Source organism: Canis aureus, chromosome 29 (genome assembly GCF_053574225.1).
Source record: "Canis aureus isolate CA01 chromosome 29, VMU_Caureus_v.1.0, whole genome shotgun sequence".
NCBI lineage: Eukaryota > Metazoa > Chordata > Mammalia > Carnivora > Canidae > Canis > Canis aureus.
Genome location: NC_135639.1, coordinates 13,354,009 through 13,376,646, shown reverse-complemented (window position 1 = coordinate 13,376,646; position 22,638 = coordinate 13,354,009).

Sequence of the window (22,638 nt, the reverse complement as noted above, 5' to 3'; positions counted from 1 at the left end):
AGAGTTGTCATGTGGCCACGCCCCCAGAGTCCTAGTCCTTCCTGGTACCTCCTTACCAGCTCCCCTTTGTCCTCTCCATCACCACCTTCATCTTGGTGGTCCAGCCACGCAGTGCTTGCAATTTACAAACCACTTTGCATACATTCCCATTGGACATTTACCACAACCCTGTGAGGCTGGCTCAGCGGGCTGCATCAGCCTCACTTCAAAGATGAGGCAGATGATCAGGGGACTACAAAACCACAAGGAGATACCCCCTCACACCAGTGAGAATGGGGAAAATGAACAAGACAGGAAACAACAAATGTTGGAGAGGATGTGGAGAAAGGGGAACCCTCTTGCACTGTTGGTGGGGATGTGAACTGGCGCAGCCACTCTGGAAAACTGTGTGGAGGTTCCTCAAAGAGTTAAAAATAGAGCTACCCTTTGACACAGCAATTGCACTACTGGGGATTTACCCCAAAGATACAGATGCAATGAAACGCTGGGACACCTGCACCCCGATGTTTATAGCAGCAATGTCCACAATCACCAAACTGTGGAAGGAGCCTCAGTGTCCATCAAAAGATGAATGGTTACAGAAGCTGTGGTCTATGTATCCAATGGAATATTACTCAGCCATTAGAGATGACAAATACCCATCATTTGCTTGACGTGGATGGAACTGGAGGGTATTATGATGAGTGAAGTAAGTCAATCGGAGAAGGACAAGCATTATATGGTTTCACTGATATGGAAAATATAAAAAATAGTGGAAGGGATTATAGGGGAAAGAAGAGAAAATGAGTGGAAAATATCAGAGAGGATGACAAAACATGAAAGACTCCTAACTCTGGGAAACGAACAAGGGGTAGTAGAAGGGGAGGTGGGGGGGAATGGGGTGACTGAGTGACGGGTACTGAGAGCGGCACTTGATGGGATGAGCACTGGGTGTTATATTATATGTTGGCAAATTGAACTTCAATCATGAGGCAGCTGATGAACAGAGAGTTTAAGGGACTTGCCCAGGGTGACAGAGAAACAGCAGGTCTTAAACCAAGGTTTTTAACTTAAAGGCCTGTGTAGCCACTGACATTTTATTTTTTATGGTCTTAACCACATTGCCAGTGATGGTCCCCATTTGTCCCTGTGATTCTGGGATCAGTATTCAAATATCCCATGGGCCTCTTGCAAACTGCCAAGGTCCTGGCGGGGGTTACATGGCCTCCGACTGCAAATCACAGGGTTCTCCCAAGTTAACAGCACCCACTGATAGCCGACATCCTCTATCACTCCTCCCTGTGAACACCCACTGGATTCTGGACAGAGAGAGATGGAGAGCTTCAGGCAGACAATTTTCTGTGACCACTGGATGTCAGTACTGATCTATGCCTGATAACCGAATCTTTTCCCAGGCCAAGGAGAGCCACCAGCACCAGGATTTAAAATGGAACAGGAGGAAGTATGTTGATTAAAAGCAAAGTGTACGGTGACTATGTTATTTTAACCAAACGGTTGGGTTTCTGAGGCCCCATTGCTGACAGGCTGCTGTCCTTGGATCCCTCGTCTATGCTGTTTGAGCCTAGCTCTTCTGGATCTGATCTAGCAAGAGCAAGAGAACAATCAGCCTTCTAAGCAGGGGCTTAGAACATCTCTGTTGGCTGATTCATTCCCTTCTCAAGGACAGTACAACTGCAGGTGTATCAAAAGTATTATAACGCAAATGATTGAAGTGGATGTCTTTGAGATGAGAAAAACTGAGATGGGGAGAGCCTCAAAAAACTATGACTCTTTATGCAAGTGAGTAGCTTGAATAACAATAGAAACAAGAAAGTGTTATGGAGCAGCCACTAAATGAGGAGGAAGGGGAGAGAAAAAAAGGTGCGATCGGCTTAGGACCTGGCCCCAGTGGTATTAGGTGCTACAGTCTCAGTGACCCTGGACCAAGTGCTCTCCCTGCATGAACTCAGTCACTTCTCTTTGGGCCCTAGAGCAACGCTATGAGCTACTAGCAGGTGAGGAAATGGAGGTTTACAGAGGCGAAGTAAGGTGTCTGAGGAGCCAGTGGTAGAATTAGACTTCTTTTTTTTTTTTTTTAAGATTTTATTTATTTATTCTTTTTTTTTTTAATTTTTATTTATTTATGATAGTCACAGAGAGAGGAAGAGAGAGAGGCAGAGACATAGGCAGAGGGAGAAGCAGGCTCCATGCACCGGAAGCCCGATGTGGGACTCGATCCCGGGTCCCCAGGATCGCGCCCTGGGCCAAAGGCAGGCGCCAAACCGCTGCGCCACCCAGGGATCCCTAGAATTAGACTTCAAACCCAGGCCTGATGGATTCTAGAACTCATGCTCTTAATGTTCTGTTAGCACCTTCTGTTACTATCACCCAGCAGCTCTGTGTGATTTGTCCAAGATCGCACAATGTTTGGAGCTAGGGAACGTGGAGTGGGCCTTTCTACTCCAGAATATTGGGGTTTCCTGACTGTCTCTAATATTTTTCCATGGTCCCTCTGGGGCTTACCCAAATGTCTGTGTCTAGGGGCAGGGGAGGCCCAGGAGCTTTGCATCTTGGCGACTGGCACAGATAGCCTTGGAGTGGGAAGGTAGATTCAACAGCCCACAAGAGCACAGCTCTGAGCCAGCCCAATAGATAACTCACATTTCCTGGGACCCTCCCTGCCTTTGCTGGGGCAGCCTGTACACCTGACTTACTTTGTTCTCTCCAAACTGACAGATGACCCTGATCTCCCCCATCCCTCTTACTCCCAGCCCCTGGGAGCTGTTTTTAGTTCAAAGTGGCCTTCCAGTCCTCTCAATCTGGTGCACATATTGTCAGGGCCTTTTCTCATACATGGAAACTTAGCAACAGTGTCTACACATCAAGGGTGGATCTCGGTGACTAGTGGTCAAGTACATTCTGACCTGGCCACCCAGGGCACGGACTGACATGACTTAAAATAAAATTTGGGTGGACATGTGAGGTTCTGGGGCCCAGAAACCCTTGCTGTGGGTCATCTGTAGAATGAAAATAACCCAGAGGGAGTGTGTTTTTCTCTCTTATTTCATTAGGCATATGGTGTGGGTTTCTACCCTTGCTAGAGACAATTTGAGCCTCAGAGAGGCACCCTCAGAGGGTCTGTGACAAGGCTGTACAGTCCTGGACTCTGAGGCAAGCTGAGCAGGGCTGATTCATGGGTACATTTACGCACCATTGTGAACCTTGGAATTATGAGGAAAAATGGAAATATTGATTCCAAATGTATTTTTAATAGAATTTATTTTTTAAAGCAATTTTAGGTTCACTGAAAAATTGAGTGCAAAGTACAGCGAGTTCTCATTTCCCTCCTGCCCCTAGACATGCACAGCCTCCCCTACTAAAAATCTTCCACACCACAGTAGTACCTTTGTTACATTCAATGAACCTACACTGACACGATTGTCACTCAAAGTCCATAGTTTAGAGATCACTCTTGGTGGTGTGAATTCTATGGACAAATGTATAATGACGTGTTTCTATCATTACAATAGCACACGGAGTAGTTTTACTGCCCTAAAAAATAGCCTCTGTGCTCTACCTATCCATCCTGCCTCCCTCTTAACCCCTGGCAACCACTGATCTTTTTACTGTCTTCAGTAAACAGCAATAGTTTTGTTGTTTCTGGAACATCGTATAGTTGGAATCATACAGCATGTAGCTTCTTACCATTGGCTTCCTTTACTGAGTAAAATACATTTAAGTTTCCTACATGCCTTTTCATGGTGCGATAGCTCTTTTCTTTTTAGGGCTTAATAATATTTCATTGTTTGGATGTACTATAGTGTACACGATAGTGTACTATGGTGTAGTGTACCCATTCACCTACTGAGAAACGTCTTGATTGCTTCCAAGTCTTGGCAATTATGAATTAAGCTGCTATAAGCGTACACATGCAGCTTTTTGTGCAGACGTAAGTTTTCAGCTCATTCGGATAAACACCAAGGAATGTGGTTGCTAGATAAGAATAAACTGAGCTCTGTAAGAAACTTCCCAACTATCTTGCAAAGTGGCTGTACCATTTTGCATTCTCACCAACAATGATTGAGAGTTCCTGTTGCTCCGCATCCTTGCCAGCATTTGGTGGTGTCAGTTTTTTGTCCATTTCAAAAGGTGCATAATGGTATCTCACTGTTGTTTTAATTTGCATTTCCCTGATGACATATAATGCAGGGCATAGTTTTATAAGCTTTTTTTTTTACTACCTGATCATCAATTTTGGTGAGTTCTTTTTAGGTCTTTTGCCAATTTAAAAATCAGCTTGTCTTCTTATTAAGCTTTAAGAGTTCTTTTTATATCTTTGATAAGAGTCCTTTATCAAATGTGTCTTTTGCAAAAATTTTATGCTAGTCTGTGGCTTGTCTTCTCATTCTCTTGACAATGTCTTTTGCAGAACAGAAGTTTTAATTTTCATGAAGTCCAGTTGAAATTTTTCTTTTTTTTGGTGGATTGTGCCTTTGGTGTTGTATCTAAAAAGATGATGCCAACCCGAGGTCATCTATGTTTTTTTCTGTTATCTTCTAGCAGTTTTATAGTTTACATTTATATTTAGATCTATGACCCATCTTGGGTTAATTTTGCATAAGATCTGTGTCTAGATCCTTTTTTTGTATGTGGATGTCCAGTTGTTCCAGCACCATTTGTTGAAGTCGATCTTTTCTCCATCATCTCCATATGTCTTTGCTCCTTTGTCATAAAATTTATTTTTTGAACTGCTCTTATCTAGGTTCTGGGGAAAAAGCAAAGAAGAAAACAAAGTTGGTCCCTGCCCTTTGGAGTTGATACTGTGCACAGTATCAAGAAAGTTTTCTTTCTTATTTTATTTTTTTAAGATTTTATAGCATGAGAGATGCAGAGAGAGGCAGAAACAGGCAGAGGGAGAAGCAGGCTTCCTGCAGGGAGCCTGATGTGGGACTCGATCCCAGGACCCCAGGATCATGCCCTGAGCTGAAGGCAGACACTCAACCACTGAGTCATCCAGGCATCCCTCTTTTTTTTTTTTTTTTATTGGAGAGAGAGAGAACACGTGTGTGAGCAGGGGAGGGGAGGGGCAGAGGAAGAGAGAGAGAATCATTTTTCTTTAAAGATTTAATTTATTTGAGAGAGAGAGAGAGCAAGTAAGTGAAGGAGGGAGTGAGTGAGAGCTCATAGGAGCTGAGGGAGCCGCAGAGGGAGAGGGAGAAGCACACTCCCCCCCACTGAGCAAGGAGCCCGATGCAGGGCTTGATCCTTGAACCCTGGGATCATAACCTGAGCCAAAATCAAGAGTCAGATGCCCCATGTGCACATGACTTTCTTAAGCCAGGCAGAAAGGTGCCAGGAGCAGTGACATTGCTCCAGTGTCGTTCCTGTTATGTACATTCCTATTACCACTTCTGTATCTTCAGGCTGGTGAGGTTGGGGTTACGCCATAAGAAAGCAGAGACACAGATTCAGTTTTAGGTAGGGTTGATTTGCTGGGGTCCTCAGCTGATATTTGACCCCAGATCCCAGTGGCTGCTTGGTGAGTGTAGGGACTTTCACAGAGTCTGTATGGGAAGGTCTGTGTTTTCAGAAAGAAGGGACACCCAGGAGAAAAGCCTCTTCAAGAACTCTTGCCCACTCCCCTGGGGAGGGGAAGAAGACACACTGACTTGTTCCCCACATGTCAGGGGTGGAATGTCAGGTCAGACTTGTTCAGTGGTGAAACTAAGAGGGAGGGGAAGCCCCTCTGCCTCCTCCAGTGAGTGATAGGTGGAGGGCCCCAGGGTCCTCCCCTGTCAAATGGCCAAGTGGGGCTGGAGGACCTTTCAGGTCCATCTGCCTCTAATGTTCTGTGTTTCTTAGGGTAGTTGGGTTGGGGGCATGGCCTGAGTCATCTCACTTGGCTGACCTCATTCACGATGAGCCAGGTGAACAGACTCTCAGCTCACTCTTGGGAGTGGATAAGAGTGATTTAATGAAGTCCCAGATGGCCGATGGGTGAGGTCCTGGGGGAAGGGCAAGATTACTTTTATCTTCAGCCAAACAAAAATCCCTGCCCAAATTATAGCTTTGGTTTTAGGAGGTGAGAAAGCGTTGTTGAGGTAACTGACAAGATTCATAGGGAGGCTGCACACTGTTGTAAGCTCACTCCCATCTCAAAGGAAATTCTAGAGCCTGGCAGAGAGCATTTTTAGGAAGGCAGTCATGGTGGATATTGATGTGGTTGAGCGTGTGGTGTGGGACACAGGTGGACTGGTAGGAGAGATACAGGGATGAGCCCAGTGAGTCGAGAAAGACACAAAAGGACATGTAACTCTAGTGTGTGCATGTGTGTATATGCCTGTGCATTCACGTGCATGTGTGTGTGGATGTGTGTGCGTGTGCACGTGCCTTAAATGAGGTAATATCTTGCTGCAGCAAAGACACTGTCCCCCAGCCCACATACGGGATTGCCTCAAGGGTCCCCTGACTGGTCTCTCGGCCTCCACTGACTCACTGTCCTTTCGGTATAGACTGATCAGCCTAAAGTAAAGCACCATTTCCACCTGACTACACCCAGATCTCCCGGGACAAGCTTCCTCCTGTGTGGGCATAGGCCTTCCCTATGTGGCCAAAGCCTCCCGACTGTCTTTATTGTTTTCTACTTCCTGTCTCACCTGCACACACCCACACACTCAGGTTGCCACACCTTGCTCACATGGTGGCCCATGTGCAGTTCTCTCAGCTTCCTGTCAACCCATGCACATTGTCTTTTTTTTTTTTTTTTTTTGAGAAAGAGAGAGAGAGTAGGGGGAGGGGCAGAGGGAGTGAAAATCTTAAGCGGACTCCGCCCTGAGTGTGCAGCCTGACGCAGGGCTCGATGTCGTGAGATCATGACCTGAGCAGAAATCAAGAATTGGACACTTAACTGATTGAGCCAACCAGACCCCCCTCCTCTGTCTTTTTTCTTTTTAACAGCTTTATTGAGATACAATTCACACACCGCACAAGTCATCGGTTTAAAGTGTAAGATTCAATGGTTTTTAGTACATTCACAGATATGTGCAACCTTTCCAGTTAATTTTAGAACATTTTCATCACCTCAAAATGAAACCCCACATCCCTTAGCTCTCACCTCCCAGTCCCCAGCCCCGGCTATCAGACCCAGGAAAACAGCAATCTGCTTTCTTTCTGTATAGATTTCCCTGCTCTGGATGTCTCACATGAGTGGAATTGCACATGTGGTCTTTTGTGTCTGCTTCTTCCACTTAGCAGAGTATTTTCAAGGTTCATCCATGTTGTAGTGTGCATCAGTACTTCATGCCTTCTGACAGTCAAATAATAGTCTAATTTTCCCCATCTTTCAAGGTTCAGGTTGGTCCCCACCTCCTGTAGGAAGTTGTCTGTAAACTCCTTGGGCTCTCCTGACCTCTCCCTGGGATATTCACGGTGTAGCCTGGGATCATTCCAGTGTCTTATGTGATAGCCATCCTTCCCCCATGGGACCGTAGCAGGCCAGTTCCCTGGAAAGCAGGTTCTGGGATGGAGATTTGTGTGCAAGACAGTAACTGGGGGATGCTCTTGGGGTTAACCTCATGGGGGAATGATGGCTCAGGAGCAGGCAGAGGGAGAAGTGGAGCTGCAGTGCAGTCAGAGCTGAGGTCCTCACCCCCAGGAGCTCCAAACTGGGAGGCCCTTCTGAGTTGGCCAAAGGCTGGCCTTTATAATCCCAAATCAACAGGCATAGGAAGCTGCTGCTCCAGGAAGAGGGTGCATCTTTGGATTTTCTTCAGCCAAGGGTAAGTCCTAGGGAGAGACTCAGCTGAGAGCTCAGCTGGCAGCACTCCCAGCAGCTGGAAAAATGAGGGCACAAGCCATCCACGATGGAGCAGAGGCCCCTCGAGGTCGGGGCCGTGTCATCCTTCCCGTTTGTCTCGCTCCTCCCCCTGGCACCTGACTTTTGCTCAAATTTAGGCCCTGTGGTCTGACCCACACAGATTCAAATCCCAGCTCTGCCACATAGTAGCTGAGGAACCACAGAAAGTCCCCAGCTCCTTTAAACCTGAGTTCCTGAATCTGCAAAAAGGAGCTAACAGTCCCCACCTTAGAGTTCTTTGAATCTAAGTGAGTTGGTGTTTTTATATAAGTGTTGGTTCATACTAAGCTCCCCCAGAATGTGAGCTGTTAATATTACACTGGCATTATTAGAAGAACTCGGGCCATCTGATAATTAATGTAAAGAGGTAGAGGCAGATATAAACTAAAGGGCAACAGATGAACCGGATGTCCACATTGAGATGTCAGTATTCTAAGGTAGAAAAAAAATTTTTTTTAAAATCAGGGAATATTTCAGACATCCAGAAAGGCACAGAAGTTTACTGGACATTCATGCTCCCACCATTGAACTCAATTTTCAAAATAGCAGATATACATGAAGGCTTTTGGGTACTGTCCCAGGAGGCACCTGTCCCCAAGGTGAATCTTGAAAGCAAGGTTTCTCATTCCAGGGAACGTCTTGGTGCAGTTGCTGTATATGTACAAATCTCTAGATCATATCTCATCTCCAGATAATATGTCACCTTCTGTATGTTTTAAAACTTTATATAAATGAAATCATAGTGTATCATCCTTCTGCTTTTTTTTTGCTTAACACAATGCTTGACACCAAACATGAGAATTGCCCACGTTTTTACACGCAGCTCTGGTTTGTTTATTTGCCTTGTGGTGTAAAGCTGAAAATGCTACTTGTGAGGCATAAGAAGTGGAAGGAGAAACTCTTTCCAGCTGACCTGCTTGGCCCTATCTTCTTTCCAACCATCTGCATCTTCTGGAAAGCTGGCATAGCCTAGAGGTTAAAGCTACTGGAGCCAGACTTTGCCATTTACTAGCTGGGAAATGCTGAGTGAGCTACTTACCACTCTGTGCCCCCATTTGCTCGTCTGTAACATGAGAACAATAACACCTACTTCACAGACTTGCTTGTAAACACTGGGTGTAGGAGCTGGTGTATAGCACAGTACTCGTAGGGTTTGCTATTACTCTACTTGGGTTGTTTCTAAGAAGACAGTATAGAACATGGCTCCATGAAGCAATGCCCCAGTCAGTAGGGCCTGATTCCTGCCATCTGGAAGGATAGCTACACATCCTGGAATTGCCCACATTTGAGGAAGCTGGGAAGCTGACATTTGGAAAGCTGACTGTCTGATTGTTCTGTTCATATTTTGCTGGTAGTTCCTGGCATAGTTGAAAAGAGAACCCCCAGGTTCCCATCCACCACTGCCTTTGAACTCTCTTGGTCTCTCAAGGCTGCTTTGATTGTTCCTATTATACAGGTAAGTAAATGGGCTCAGAGTCCTGAGACACGTAGGTGGCCCTCCAACTTCTCTTACTTGTTTTCAGCCTGTTTTCTTGCCTGAGGACAGTGGTGGGAGCCTAGAGGCTGAGAAAGGAAGAGAAAGATTTCAGGGCTATGCACCCTGTCAAATGTATGATTAAATGGCAGAAAGTCACACTAGAGCTAGAGGTTGTATGGTGTTGTTTTCTCGGTTTCCCTTAAGGTCTTTAGTTGAAGAGTCAAAACGTATTTTCCAAATTCCCTAAACAGCTGAGTAGTCAGCAGAGTGGGTGTTAGGGGAATCTGGGTGGGTGAGGAGGATGGAAGCAGATGGTGGCCAGCCAGCAAGGCTTGCTTTCATCTAGATATACAAGTTTTGGCTTGCCTCACCTTAAAATGGAGTTTTCACAGAGGAAAATATGTCAAGGTAAACAGATTTTCTCCTTTACGAGATGTCATATGACTATTCTTGCATACAGTTATTTTTAAAAAATAATTTGTAATGGCATAGCTCAGTACCATAATCAGTTTGTATTTCCATTATAAATCCAATTTTGGAGGGTGATGGTGTTTGTCATTTCATCTTCCTCAGGGTTTAAACTTTATATTTTTCTCTTTTAAAAAAAATAAGGAAGCAATTTGTGTATATGGTTTAAGAAACTAAGGACCTGGGTTTTGGGGGATGGCTTAGCAATACGAATTTAGGCAAGAGAGCAAAGAGGTTTTTGATGTCTACGTCAATTCTGACCAATTTGTGCTGGATGACAGGAGTGCTGTGTGGAGAATGATTCTGAGACCATGTGCAATGCCAGCAGAAAAGAACAGAGATTGATTAGTAACGGCCATCATGAATCTCTGCAATGAAAGAAAAGAGAGCCCAGAGGGAACCCTGCAAACATCCACTTAAAAACTGGACTGAGCTTGGCACTATTTCTCCCAACAGGAACCCCCTTACATCTTGATAGCACTTGATAGTTTCAAAAGCATTTTTCATTTGCTTTGTTTTCTAACCATTCTATCAACTGTGTGAACTCAGGAGGGTTAATCTATCTTCATATTGATTAACCTGCCCATTAAACGCTTATTGAGCCATTACCAGTCTAGCCTGTGGTAGATCATCCGTAAGGATGATGACCACTAGTTCCTTCCCTTTCTGTTCTGGCATGTTGTCCCTCATCCAGAAGTGGAATCCATTTCTCTTCCCCTTGAATCTGGGCAGTTCTTAGTGACTTGCTTGGCTCAGAGGACCCAGCTGAATGATGTTCTGGGACTTCTAATGATAGGTCTTAAGAGCCGTTCAGTTTCAGCCTACATCTTCTTGAAACATTTGCTTTTTGAGCCCTGGTCTGCCACATAAGAAATGTGGCTACCCTGGGCTGCCTTGGTGGCTCAGTCAGTTAAGCAGCCAACTCTAGGCTTCAGCTCAGATCATGGTCTCAGGAGCGTGAGATTGAGCCCAGACAAAGGCTGAACCCAGCTTTCCAGCTGTCCTACTAAGGTACCAATTATACAAGGAGCCATCTTGGACTCCTCTAGACTAGCCCAATTCCCAGCTGGATACTCCTGATTACCCCATTTGAGCTTGTGTGCAACAGAAGAATCACTAAACTGAGCCCTGCCTAAATTCTTGACTCACAAAATCATGAGGTGAAATGGTTGTTAAGTGACTAAGTTTTGGGTATTTTGTTACATAGCAACAGGTATTGACACTGAGCTTCCAGAGATGAGGAATTCAATGAGAACATTGAATGTTCAATGAGAACATTGACACTGAGCTTCCAGAGATGAGGAATCTCCAGTTTCAATCTATAGAGAATTCCGAGTCTCTTGAGAGAGAGAGACATGGACAAACTAATCAGAATTCAGTGAAATTAAGCATGTACCAGATAAAGTGAGAGCCAAGAGTGCAGATAGGTAACTCTATCTTAAAGAGGGTAGGAAGGCTTCCCAAAGGGTGATGTCTTTTTGGGCTCTGGTCCCGTTGCTCTTGGGATGCACAGCTTACAAGAAGTCATTTTTTTCTGGAAATATTCCCAATACAGAGAGAAGGGTCTCCAGTGGCCAAGTCTATATTAGGTGATTCTGCTTCCCTGGCCATAGTTGATAGATTCAGGGGTAGACAAGTTCTCAAGGTGAGCCAATCAGGTTCCCTCTCACAGTAAACTGAACACTAGAGTGGAGAGTCTTACAGGCAGGGCATCATTGGAACTGAATCATGCTGATAGCATTCCTCTAGAGCATGGTTTCTCGATCTTGACACCATTGGCATTTTGGGCTGATTGATTTTTTTGCTGAGGTGAGAGGAGTTGTCCTGTGCATCGTAAGGTAGTTAGCATCAGCCCTGGCTCCATCCAGTAGATGCCTCTAACACCCCATATCCCAGTCATGACAAACAAAAACATTTCCAGACATTGCCAAATGTCCCCTGGGGGGCAAAAATCACTCCCAATTGAGAACCACTTCTTTGGAGTGACACTCCTCAATTCATGAGCTTTCTTATCACTGTCCATATTGAAATATGGTAGTTAAACTCTTTTTTTTTAAATCTGCAAGGCATCCCAGAGCCTTCTAATCATTCAGTGTCAGTTTTCATATCCTACAACCCAAGGGATTTAGTTCCTATAGTATTGAAGGTTGGAATAGAGTTTGCTACGCAAATAAGTCTTGGGAAGGCATTTTAAATAGAGGTACTTTTTGCATGGAGGCATGGAACAGTACCATGGAAGCGATGAGTATGGCTAGAGCTGTTCATAGAAGGTGAGTGGGAGCTGAAGAGGCATAAGGGTCAGCCCATACTTTGCAGGCCACGCTTTACAGATCAGATGACTGTGGCCCTGGGAACCTCCATAATTTACCTATGGTCAGTGCTTTCCACTGAACCAAAGGCCTCCCACCATTTTCCATTGTTTCTAGATGGCTAATGGCTATTAAAGGCTAGATCTTGGGGTTTTAGAGGATTATGTTCCACTGAGAATATTTCTCCTTGTTAAGGAACCAATTGCTCCTAGATTTTAACCCTGTCCATGTTTCACTAACAAACTAAGATTAGGACTGAAGTCATTTTTAAAACTTGGCTGAATCCCACATGTCTTCTCAGTGTGAGGCAAAAGTGGACTCCTTTAGGCTTGAGTCAGTTGGATAAAAATGTTTCATTGTCCACTTGGCTATGTGACCATGTGTTTGGGTGTGTGAATGAGGATCTTTTGGGTCACAGAGATCTGGAATTCCGATGATCTCAAATCACAGGGCATATTGTTCTCTGCATTCTTTCAAGCAGCCATGCTGCAAGAGCCTTCCTCTTTCCCTCAGAGACTCAGTGTCTCTGAGCTTCAAGTTCTACTATTCTTGCTAATAGTTAGTTATAAATTCTTTGTAAGTCTCTAGTTCAAGTTCCCCAGGAGAGAGTCTGGTTGGTTAGGTTCTGCTCTAGGACAAAGCTTTGGCTCCTGGCCAACCATAAACTCTCCTTTGGGGGCTGTATCCATGCCCAAGTAAGCTAAGGTACAAAGCATGGTGGACCCCTGCGGAAAAAAAAGTGTCTCAGAAGAGGCTTGCAAGAAAGCAGGACCCATAAGCTCCTAGGGAAGGGTTAAGTGTCCTTGTTGGGCACAATTATGAGTGCTGGAGTCCGGGCTGAGCTGTGCTACTGATCTTCCCTCACAAATTTCCATGGTGGCTCTGGCTCCAGAATTCCTGTTTCTAACCAATTGGCCAAATCCAGTAGCCCCGGACCCAGGTGCACCCAGAGGAGGCCACTTTTGAGAAGTTAGCTTCCAGGAATAAATTCCCTTGGGAAACCCTGCAGGAAGCTCTCATCTCAGGAACAGTGCTCATTAGGAACTTGGGGAGCTGTTAATTGCCCTGTCCAACCAAGATGCAGTGCTGCCACTTGATGAAAAATAATGAAGTCACTGGAAGTGCCAGCTTCCTCCCTGTCTGTCTTTCCTCTTCCTCCTCTCACCGCCAGCACTATGCATCCTGTTGTCCTGCTTCCCAGAGGTCCTTGCTGTGGTGTTTAGGAACTTGTCCCTGGAGCAATCATTTTCTCAGAAGAAATATACAGAAGCATGCAGAAACCAGAGAAGTGGTGTTTCACTGAATTATAAATGCATTCACCTGAAAGTTGTGTTTACAAAGTTAAGATTAAATTATATAGAGCTACTGCTCATCCCTTCTTAAAGAGTTAGGACCCCTCAAGAACTTAATCCAAGCTTGGAAGAGCTGTGACCTCCTGCCGCCATGGCAATGCCCACCTTCTGGACTAGACCAGTGGCGGGCTGGAGGAGAGTGCAGTGGGGCAGAAAGACCACTTGGAGTTGGGGGGGCTGGGAGGTCAGTGTTCTAGTCCCAGCTCTGATGCTAAGGCTAAGCAGCCACTTGAGTTTCTGAAACAGGAGTTGAACTGCTGACATCAAGTCTTTACTGGCAGGAACATTCCATGGTAAATTATCTGAATGCAGAAGGTTTTAGACCCTTTGAAGGGGATTTAGTAGGTGAAACTGCTTGGTACTAGGGGCATTTTTCCAGAGTGTGGGGTAAGTTGGGAGGCAGGGCCCGCAAATCCTTGGGCAGAGGCCTTCCCTCTGTTCTCACCTACCGGAGACAGCACCTAACCTGTGCTCAAGCAACTGGCTTTCTCCCCTGGGACTTGGGACCTGGAGCGTGATCCAAAGACATGGGCTCAGGTAGAGGTTATCGAGGCTGGCAGTGGAGTTGCCAACACATTGGCCATGGTGAGGAATGCCCGGCACCAACTGTGCTGGTAGCGCCTCAATCAAGCTCCTGTGGCACAAATATGACTGTGTTCTCACTGTTAATGTCTGTGGTCTCGCCTCTTTTCTCTGCCTCTGGTTCAATTTTGCGAACAACCCGGTACCTTCAGATTTGGTGTTTTCTCTTTAGTTGGCCAGAGTTGATTTTTATTGCTTGCCACCAGGAATCTTAATCAGAATCTTGATGAACTAATTACCCTGCAGTTTGCTGTTTATGATTTGAAGCCATTTTAAGGTCTTATCTAATCCCAAAAAGGTTTCCACGTTTTCAAAAAGGATGCTAGCATCAGGGATACCTCAACCCAAGGCCACCATACACTTATCACCTCACCTGCCAGCTCTGCTCAATTGGTAGTGGCAACATGAGGCACTGTGTTGAGGAGGATTCTGAGGCGCAAACTCATTAGTGGGGTCTGCCAATGGGGAGAGGGTAGAGAGTGGTAGTGCTCTTACCAAGTATTTGTTTCCCATGCCTAAACTCAAAGGGGGAGTTTTAAGGGCTTGGGGGGATATATTTTGTGGTGCTGGTGGTGGAGTGTCCCAGATCCCCTCAACTCTCCTGCTTTGGTGGAAGGCAGCTGAACTTCCTTTGTCACCATCCTTTGGCAGGACAGCCTTCCTGACAAACCACAGTGTAAAACCAAAGATAAGATCAGTCTCCCTTATGAGACCCAGCACAGAGAGACACGGTGTGAGCTGCCCAGTGACTGCAGCTGCAAAGCCCAGGGCCCTGCCTCTGGAGTCAGAGTATCAGGGGAAATCCACTCCAATAGTCTCATTTCACAGATGGGAAAACTGAGGCCTAGAAAGAAAAATAATGATTTGTCCCAGGCTCTGCAGTCCATTTAGTGGCAGTTTGTGGTTTCACATACTAGTTGGTTCTTGGCCAGCGTTCCTCTTATCTCCCTATCATCTCACATCTACTCAGTTCCCTCTCCACTTTTAGTCACCCCACCTTTAGAATACCCACAATGGCTGTTGTAACAAATTACCGAAAACTCAATAGCTTACAAGAATACAAATTTATTCTAGAATTCTATAGGTCAAAAGTCCAACATAGGTCCCACTGGGCCAAAGTCAAAGTGTCAGCCGGTGGCTTTCCCTTCTGGAGGGGAAAATAATTTCCTTGTCTTCTCTGGCTTCTAGAGGCCGCTCCCATTCCTTGGTTTATGGCTTCCTTTGTTCATTATCAAAGCCAGCAATGGCCAGTTGAGTCCTCACATCACTGTGACACTGACTGTTCTGCTTCCCTTTACTTCTAAGTACCCTTGGGATTACATTGAACCAACCAGATAATCCAGGATAATCTCACTATTTTAACGTCAGCTGACTGACAGCCTTAATTCTGTCTTTAACCTTAATTCCCCTTTGCCATGGAAGGGGGCAGTCAGAGTTTCCAGGGATTTAGGACAGAAACATCTTTGGGGGCCATTATTTTGCTCTTCACACCCATGTTCTAAGGTCAGGGTTTCTCATCCTAAAAAATCATTTCTTTGAACTTGTCACTTGCCTCCAAGTGCTACCCAGTCCTCCTGTTGGAGTCCATGCTAAACTCCTCAGAGGAGGGTCTATTCTCACTACTTCCTGTCCCTCATTAGCTGCTCTTTAAAAAAAATTTGATGTATTATTCACTTACCATAATATTCACTCTTTTAAAGTATATAATTTAGGGCACCTGGGTGGCTCAGTTGGTTAGGCATCCACCTCTTGATTTTGGCTCCGGTCATGATCTCAGGGCTATGAGATTGAGCCCCATGTCAGGCTCTGTGCTGGGCATGGAGTCTACCTAAGATTCTCTCCCTTCCTGCCTCTGCCTATCTCTGCACTGCTCATACACTCTCATTCTCTCTAAAAGATAAATAAGAGTATAATTTAGCGGTTTTTTTGTGTATTCATTAGATATGCAACCAGCAACACTATATAATTCCAGAACACTGTCATTATCCTAAAAAGGAAGCCTATACCAATTAGCAGTCATACCCCATTCCCTCCATTCTTCAGGCTCTGTCAACCACAAAACTACTTTCTATCTATATGGATTTACTGATTCTACCCTGGACATTTCATGTAGATGTAATCACAGGATATGTGACCTTTCGTGTCTGGCTTCTTTCACTCAGCATCATGTTTTCAAGGTTCACTCACACTTAAACACCTGTGGCCTGGCTTCCATGGACCTGCCCCATGCTTCACTTGCGGAGCTCCCCCAGGCTTCCATGAGGCAGCCCCCAACATTCCACAGCCTTTCTTGACCCTCAGTGAGTCCACTGGTGGTATCTGTCCTCAGGGCATTTCATCCTTGGCTTCCATCACGATACTCCTTCTCGGTTCTCCTTCTGCCTCTGTGCACTTGCTTCTTTTCCTCTGGTCCTAGTCTCTCCTTGTCTTCTGAAAGGATCTGCTCTCCAGTGTTCAGTCCTAGGCTCTCTGCTGTTTCCTCCATCCCAGGGGTTCTAGTAGGCTCCTAGATGGGCAGGCTCCTGGATGGGCCCTCCCTAAGACCATAGACAACACTTTATACACATCATATCTTTCGTCAGCTTCGCAAATGGGTCTATGAGTGGTAAAGTGTTAAAAGACACAGCTATGTGGTCTTTCTGTCTTTGAGAGCCAAATTAACCAAGGCTCTTTGGGTTGCAAGAGACAGAAACCTAGCTTAAGGTGAGTTGAATGAACAGGGAATTGCACAACTTCCATGCCTGGAGTAGCTCAAAGAACTGAAGGAAGCACAGCAGCTCTGGAGGTTTTGGGGGCTGGAATCAGGAACACATTGTGGTCAGGATTTTCCCTCTCTCGATTCCTCGATTCTGTTGGCTTCTGCTTGGCTTATTCTCTCCAGCACCTTAGCTGTCTTCACATACCACAGAAGATGGCACCTGGCAGCTGTCAACTTCTTCCTACTTGGGACCCAAAGACAACGCTCTTCTCTAATTCCAAATTAAAAGTCCTGAGGAAGGACTCTGAGCACCCTGTGTTGGGTTGAACACTCAACAGGGGCACAGTCATGCAGCAGTGTGCCAGGATCAAGTAGACCCAGGCCTGTTGTCTACTCTTGTCCATGGTGGCACAGAGCGCAGTGATGGTGGTCCTGCCAGATGCCCATGATGGGAGAGGAGGAGGAGCAGTTCTTCAAAGTGATGTGTGTGTGTATATGCTGGATAGTGAAAAATGGGAGATGTCTCCTACAAGAGATCACCCACACCCACTGCTTCGACTCCACCACTGCATGGATAATTTCTACCGTCCCCAGTAGCCAGATGCCTACCGATGTCTACCTAGTCGGCCCACCAGCACCCCCAAGCTAAGCCTCTCTGGTGTCCCAGTCTTTATTAATGGCGCCACCCCAGCAAGTCTCCCAAGCTTTTCCTAGTTCCTTCCCCTTGCGATGGTTGTTCCTGCTCTATCTGGGTACTTGGCCAAGTCCCACCAATCTTAGCACTTCACTGTCTTTCACAGCCCTTGTTTCCATCCTTAGTGCCTACCCTCAGGGCAGACCCTCAGTGCCTCTGGCCTAAGCCACTGTGCCCCAAGGCAGATTCAGTCATTGTCCGTGGAGCCCCTGCTCTATGCCAGAAATGTGCTGAGCATCAGGGTTGTTTTTTTTTTGTTTTGTTTTGTTTTGTTTTTTTAATCCTCCTAACAATTCCATGAGTGGAATAGTGTTATCACTAGGAAATGAAGCTCAGTAAGTGAAGGGCTTTGCGAAGGGAGGCAGGGGTGGTTGAAGGAGTATTTGAATTTAGGTCTCTAATTCTAAGGAGAGTGTCAATTCTGGTTCCCCTCCACTGTCTTTTAAAATAGTTGCCAAATGAGTTTATGAAAGATCGAATCGTGCTGATTTCTTTTGGATCTACAGCTGTTCTGAAATCTTCCCAGTTTACAAATAAGAGTCTTTAAGCAGCCTTGGGTCTTGCCCAGGGAAGTGCTGCTGAGCTCTCTCTGATAATGGGGATTTCCCTGAGAGCTTGTGGGGCTTCTCTCTGCCACTGGGTGCTTGGAACTTGAGGGACAGAAGAAAGCTTGTTTCCAAAAAGAGTTAAGCAAGAGAATCCAGTGTTGAGCACTGAACGCTGGGCACTTAATAACAAGCAAACATCCGATAAATTGGGGCTGGGGGTAGGGCTGCATTGTCCTGTCTACCCCTGGAGGCGGTGCAGGGGGCCTCCTCCGGGCTGCTCCAGAGGCTCTTTGTATACTTGTTTATATACTTGGCTAATTTTCAGTCACCCCCCTGTTTTCCTCTGAGCTGGTGCTAGATGCATGAGGAGGTGCTCAATACATATTTCTTGGGTGGGTAGATGGAAGGAGAGATCAGATGAAAGGATGAGAAAAAGAGTTTCTAGTTCAAGTCCTAGAATGAGATATTTTGAATTGTTTTTACATCTGGTTATTCCACTCAAGTGTGCCCAAATGGCAAACCAAATGATGGGGCCTCTAAACACTTATTTTATGGGCTCCATGATAAATGCTCTCTCTCCCCGCCCTCCCACAGTTAACCCAGCTGTAGAACTGGGTTGACCTTGAATGAGGAGGTGGTTCCAGCTGCAACTTCACAGCCATTGATCTGGAGTTGATTAAGCTAGCATTGTGAAAAGGAAAACTGTAAGAATGGGATGAAGAACCCCAAGTCCTGAGAATTTCACACCATCCATTCACCCCCTTTGCTCCACACATCTAGTGTGGGGGTGCTTTTAAGAAAATAAACAAACTTCTGTGGAGAGAGAAGAGGAACTGGGTCCAATTTTGTCTCGGCAGGAGGGCGGACTGGCTGCCCAAGGCCCTGAAAGGGCATTCCCAGCCTTCACCAGTTTTAACTGGCTGGTCTGTCCATTCCCCCCAGAGTGGGCAGCCCATCAGGGCTCAGGTGGTGGGGGCTTTGTGAGTGGTTGTAAACTCTTCGAATCTGCCTTTTGTTTTGTTTTGGGTTTTTTTATGGCAGGTCCAGCCCTTGGCAGGGGCCCCGGAAAGAGCAGAAAACTTAGGTTCTCCTCTTGGCTTTGCTTGGCTGAGCTTGACTGGGCAAATGACCTCACTTTTGGAGCCTCAGATCACTCATCTGTAAAATGAAGGGGTTGGACAGGAACAGAGGTTTCCAAACTTTTTATTATTATTATTACTTTTTGCCCTGGAATTGGTCCTTTACACAAAAATGAACTAGGCCGCTTCGCTTCTCTCCCTGTATAATATATTAAAAGAAAGTTGGAAAAAAAGATGGGGTAGGGAAAAGCAGCATGGTACCATACTGCCCCCCACCCCCTGCCCAGTCTTGGGTCTGAGAGGGCGTCACTCTGTAGAACCCCTGGCTTCTGCAGCACACAGTTGACAACTACCCATCAGTCTCTGACTGGAATTACCCCTCATCTGAAGGAGTTTAACGCTTGCAGCAGCTAGGAATAGTGTACGGCTGCTAGTAATGAGAACCTGACAAATAAGGGCTTAAGGAGATTGGGGGTTATTTATTTATTCATTGATTTGGTAACAAAGTCCATAGGCAGGCACTGCAGGGCTAATGTGGCAGCTCCGTGGCATTATCTGGGAGAAGAGACCCAGGCTCCTTTCCTCTTTCTATTCTATCATTCCAAACTCATGGTTGCCATTCTCAAATTTGGCTCCTAGTCAAAACATGGCTGCTGAAGTGCCAGACATCACATTTGTACTCTAAACAAGAAAAAGAAGGAAGGGGAGAAAGGCAGATAGGCACACACCAATTCTATCTGTTTCCTTTCAAAACCTTTCCTGGGAGCACCAGCTGGGATTCCAGTGGCTGTCTCCCTGGCAAGAACCACATCATGTGGGGCACCTGGGTGACTCAGTGATTGAGCGTCTGCCTTTGGCTCAGGGCGTGATCCTGGGGTCCTGAGATCGAGTTCTATGTCGGGCTTCCCGCAGGGAGCCTCCTTGTCCCTCTGCCTGTGTCTCTGCCTCTCTCTGTGTCTCTCATGAATAAATAAATAAAATCTTAAAAAAAAAAAAAAAAAAAGAACCAAGTCACATGACTATCTGGCTTCAAGGGAAGCCAGAAAAAGCTAGCATCAGTATTTTTTAAATTGAGGCGTATTGGCACCTGGCATAAAACCAGGGCTCTGCTAATAATGACAACAAAAAGAATGGATACAGGGTAGGCCGCAGGAAATACAGCCACCGCAGCTCAGTCTACCGAGCACTTACCAAGTACCAGGCACCTTGCTGAGAACTGCGTAGACTTTAGCCCTTTTACTTCTCATAACTGCCCAGGGAGGTCAATCAATGCTTATCATCCCCATTTTGTAGCTGAGGATGTGGAGGCTCAGAAAATTAAGTGACTTGGCCAAGATCCCAAGGCAGAGACATGATGAAGCTGCCGGGATATGAACCCAGGCTCTCAGATGCTACAGTCCAAACCCTTCATCACCAGATTATACTGCTATGGTGAAGACTGGGAATAAATTACACGTTAGGCCTTCAATGCTGTGTCAGCATCTTTAGAAAAAGAAGCTGGGGAGGGGGCCAGGGGGACACAGAGGACTCTACACAGAGTGCCAGGGCCCCGCCTTTTCTGCTCCTCGCAGTGTCCCTACTGTCTCCTCCTGGTAATGGAGGCAGCCGGGACACCCTGGATGATACATTTACTGCAAGGTAAGTATTTTAGATACAGTTTGGAAGGAGTTCAGGGGAAACATTTTCAGGGACTCGACTTGCACGAATGATTAATGGAGCAGGGTTAAAAGAGCTAAATATATATGGGCAGGCACAGTACGAGGAGGGAGAACAGGAGGGAGAAAGGCTGCGCAAAAGTGAAAGATGGAATCAAGCCCGAGTGTTCCAGAAATCCGGGGGAGGGCTGCTGCAACACGGGCCGAAGGGGTCAGGACTCAGATCCAGTTGAGAACGGGAAAATAACAAGCCCTTGGCTCCATCAACCGGCTGTTTCTTCAGCTCTGCGATGGGGGTGGCGGTGTCTCCTCCTTGGGAGTCTGGGGTACCAACAGAGATGGAGCACTTGTGGGGGGATGGCCGTAGAGGCAGAACTCAGAGAGGAATGGGCAATGTCTTTCCATAGAACTTTGTGTTTACAGACCACCTTGGCCACATCTTCCTCTTTGGTCACGGCAACAATATTATCCTCATTTTGCGGACGAGAAACCTAAAGCAGAGCTGGTTCAAGGGCCATGTTCGGGTGTTATCACACGCCTCCCATCAGGGGCAGATCCAGGCACGGGGAGGGCAGCACGAGTGGCTTTGTGACTCGATGCCGTCACCATGTGTGCTAGGTGCCATGTATCTAACATGCTTGCTGTAACCAAACCCATGGACACATTCTAGTCAGGATCTCTCTTCGGGGAAGTTCAACTTCTGTTTCTGTTCATTCAACAGGGGAAATACTTACTGATGAGAAAGTGGAACATAGCCCTCTGAGACTGAGGGGTAACGCAGACTCATTGCTCACGAGCCCGCACTGAATGAGAGAGCTTCTAACCTGGGATTTTATTTAATAATGGACTTTATGTTTTTGTTATGGGGGGGAGGCTACCTGGGGTGTCGGTAACATTCTACATCTGGATCCATTTGTGAAATTCATTGAGCTTACCTATTTGCATACTTTAAAAAACTTATTTAGGGCAGCCCGGGTGGCACAGCGGTTTAGCACCGCCTACAGACCAGAGCGTGATCCTGGAGACCTGGGATCGAGTCCCACGTCGGGCTCCCTGCATGGAGCCCGCTTCTCCCTCTGCCTGTATCTCTGCCTCTCTCTCTCTGCATCTCTATGAATAAATAAATAAAATATTAAAAAAAATAAAAAACTTATTTATTTGAGAGAGAGAGAGAGAGAGTGTACGAGTGGCCGGGGGAGGAGGGGGCAGAGGAGGGCAGAAAATCTCAAGCAGACTCCACGTTCAGTGTGGAGCCCAATGTGGGACTTGATCTCACAAACCTGAAACCATGACCTGAGCCAAAACCAAGAGTTAGACGCTAAGCTGGCTGAGCCACCCAAGTGCCTCTTATTTGCATACTTTTTATTGAAGTACACTAAAGATATAGAAGAGTTCTTTTTTTTTTTTTTTTAAAGGCATCTTCAATAATTTAAGGTCCTTAGCTGGCATATGGATAAGGCTATGATGAGGCAGGGACCCCTAGGTATCTCCTAATTTCACTGTTTCCCTTTTAGAAGGAGACTTTTGACATTTGTTTGGGCACAGGGCCAGCTAGAATAAAAACTACAGCTTCCAGCTTCTTTTGTGCGTATGGTTTCGTGACTAAGCCCGGCCAGGGGGATGTAAAGGAATGATAGCTGGCAAACTTTCAAGAAGCTGCTTCAGGCAGGTGACATGCCCTTCTTTCCTTCTCCTCTCCTTCCAACTGGCTCAGGAGTAGACAAGACGGCTGGAGCTTGGCAGCTATCTTGGTCTGGGAGGAAGAAGCCCCGCTGCAAGCCGTGGCACTTAGGCTGGCTGCTTCTTGAACTTCACGGAGCTCCCACAGCAGCCGTGGGCTGATTCCCTCCAGATCTTTTTACAAAGGTAAATATACTTCTCCCTCCCTTAAGCCCCTGTTTCATGGTTTCTGTTATTTGTAGTCAGATTTAATCTCAATTGA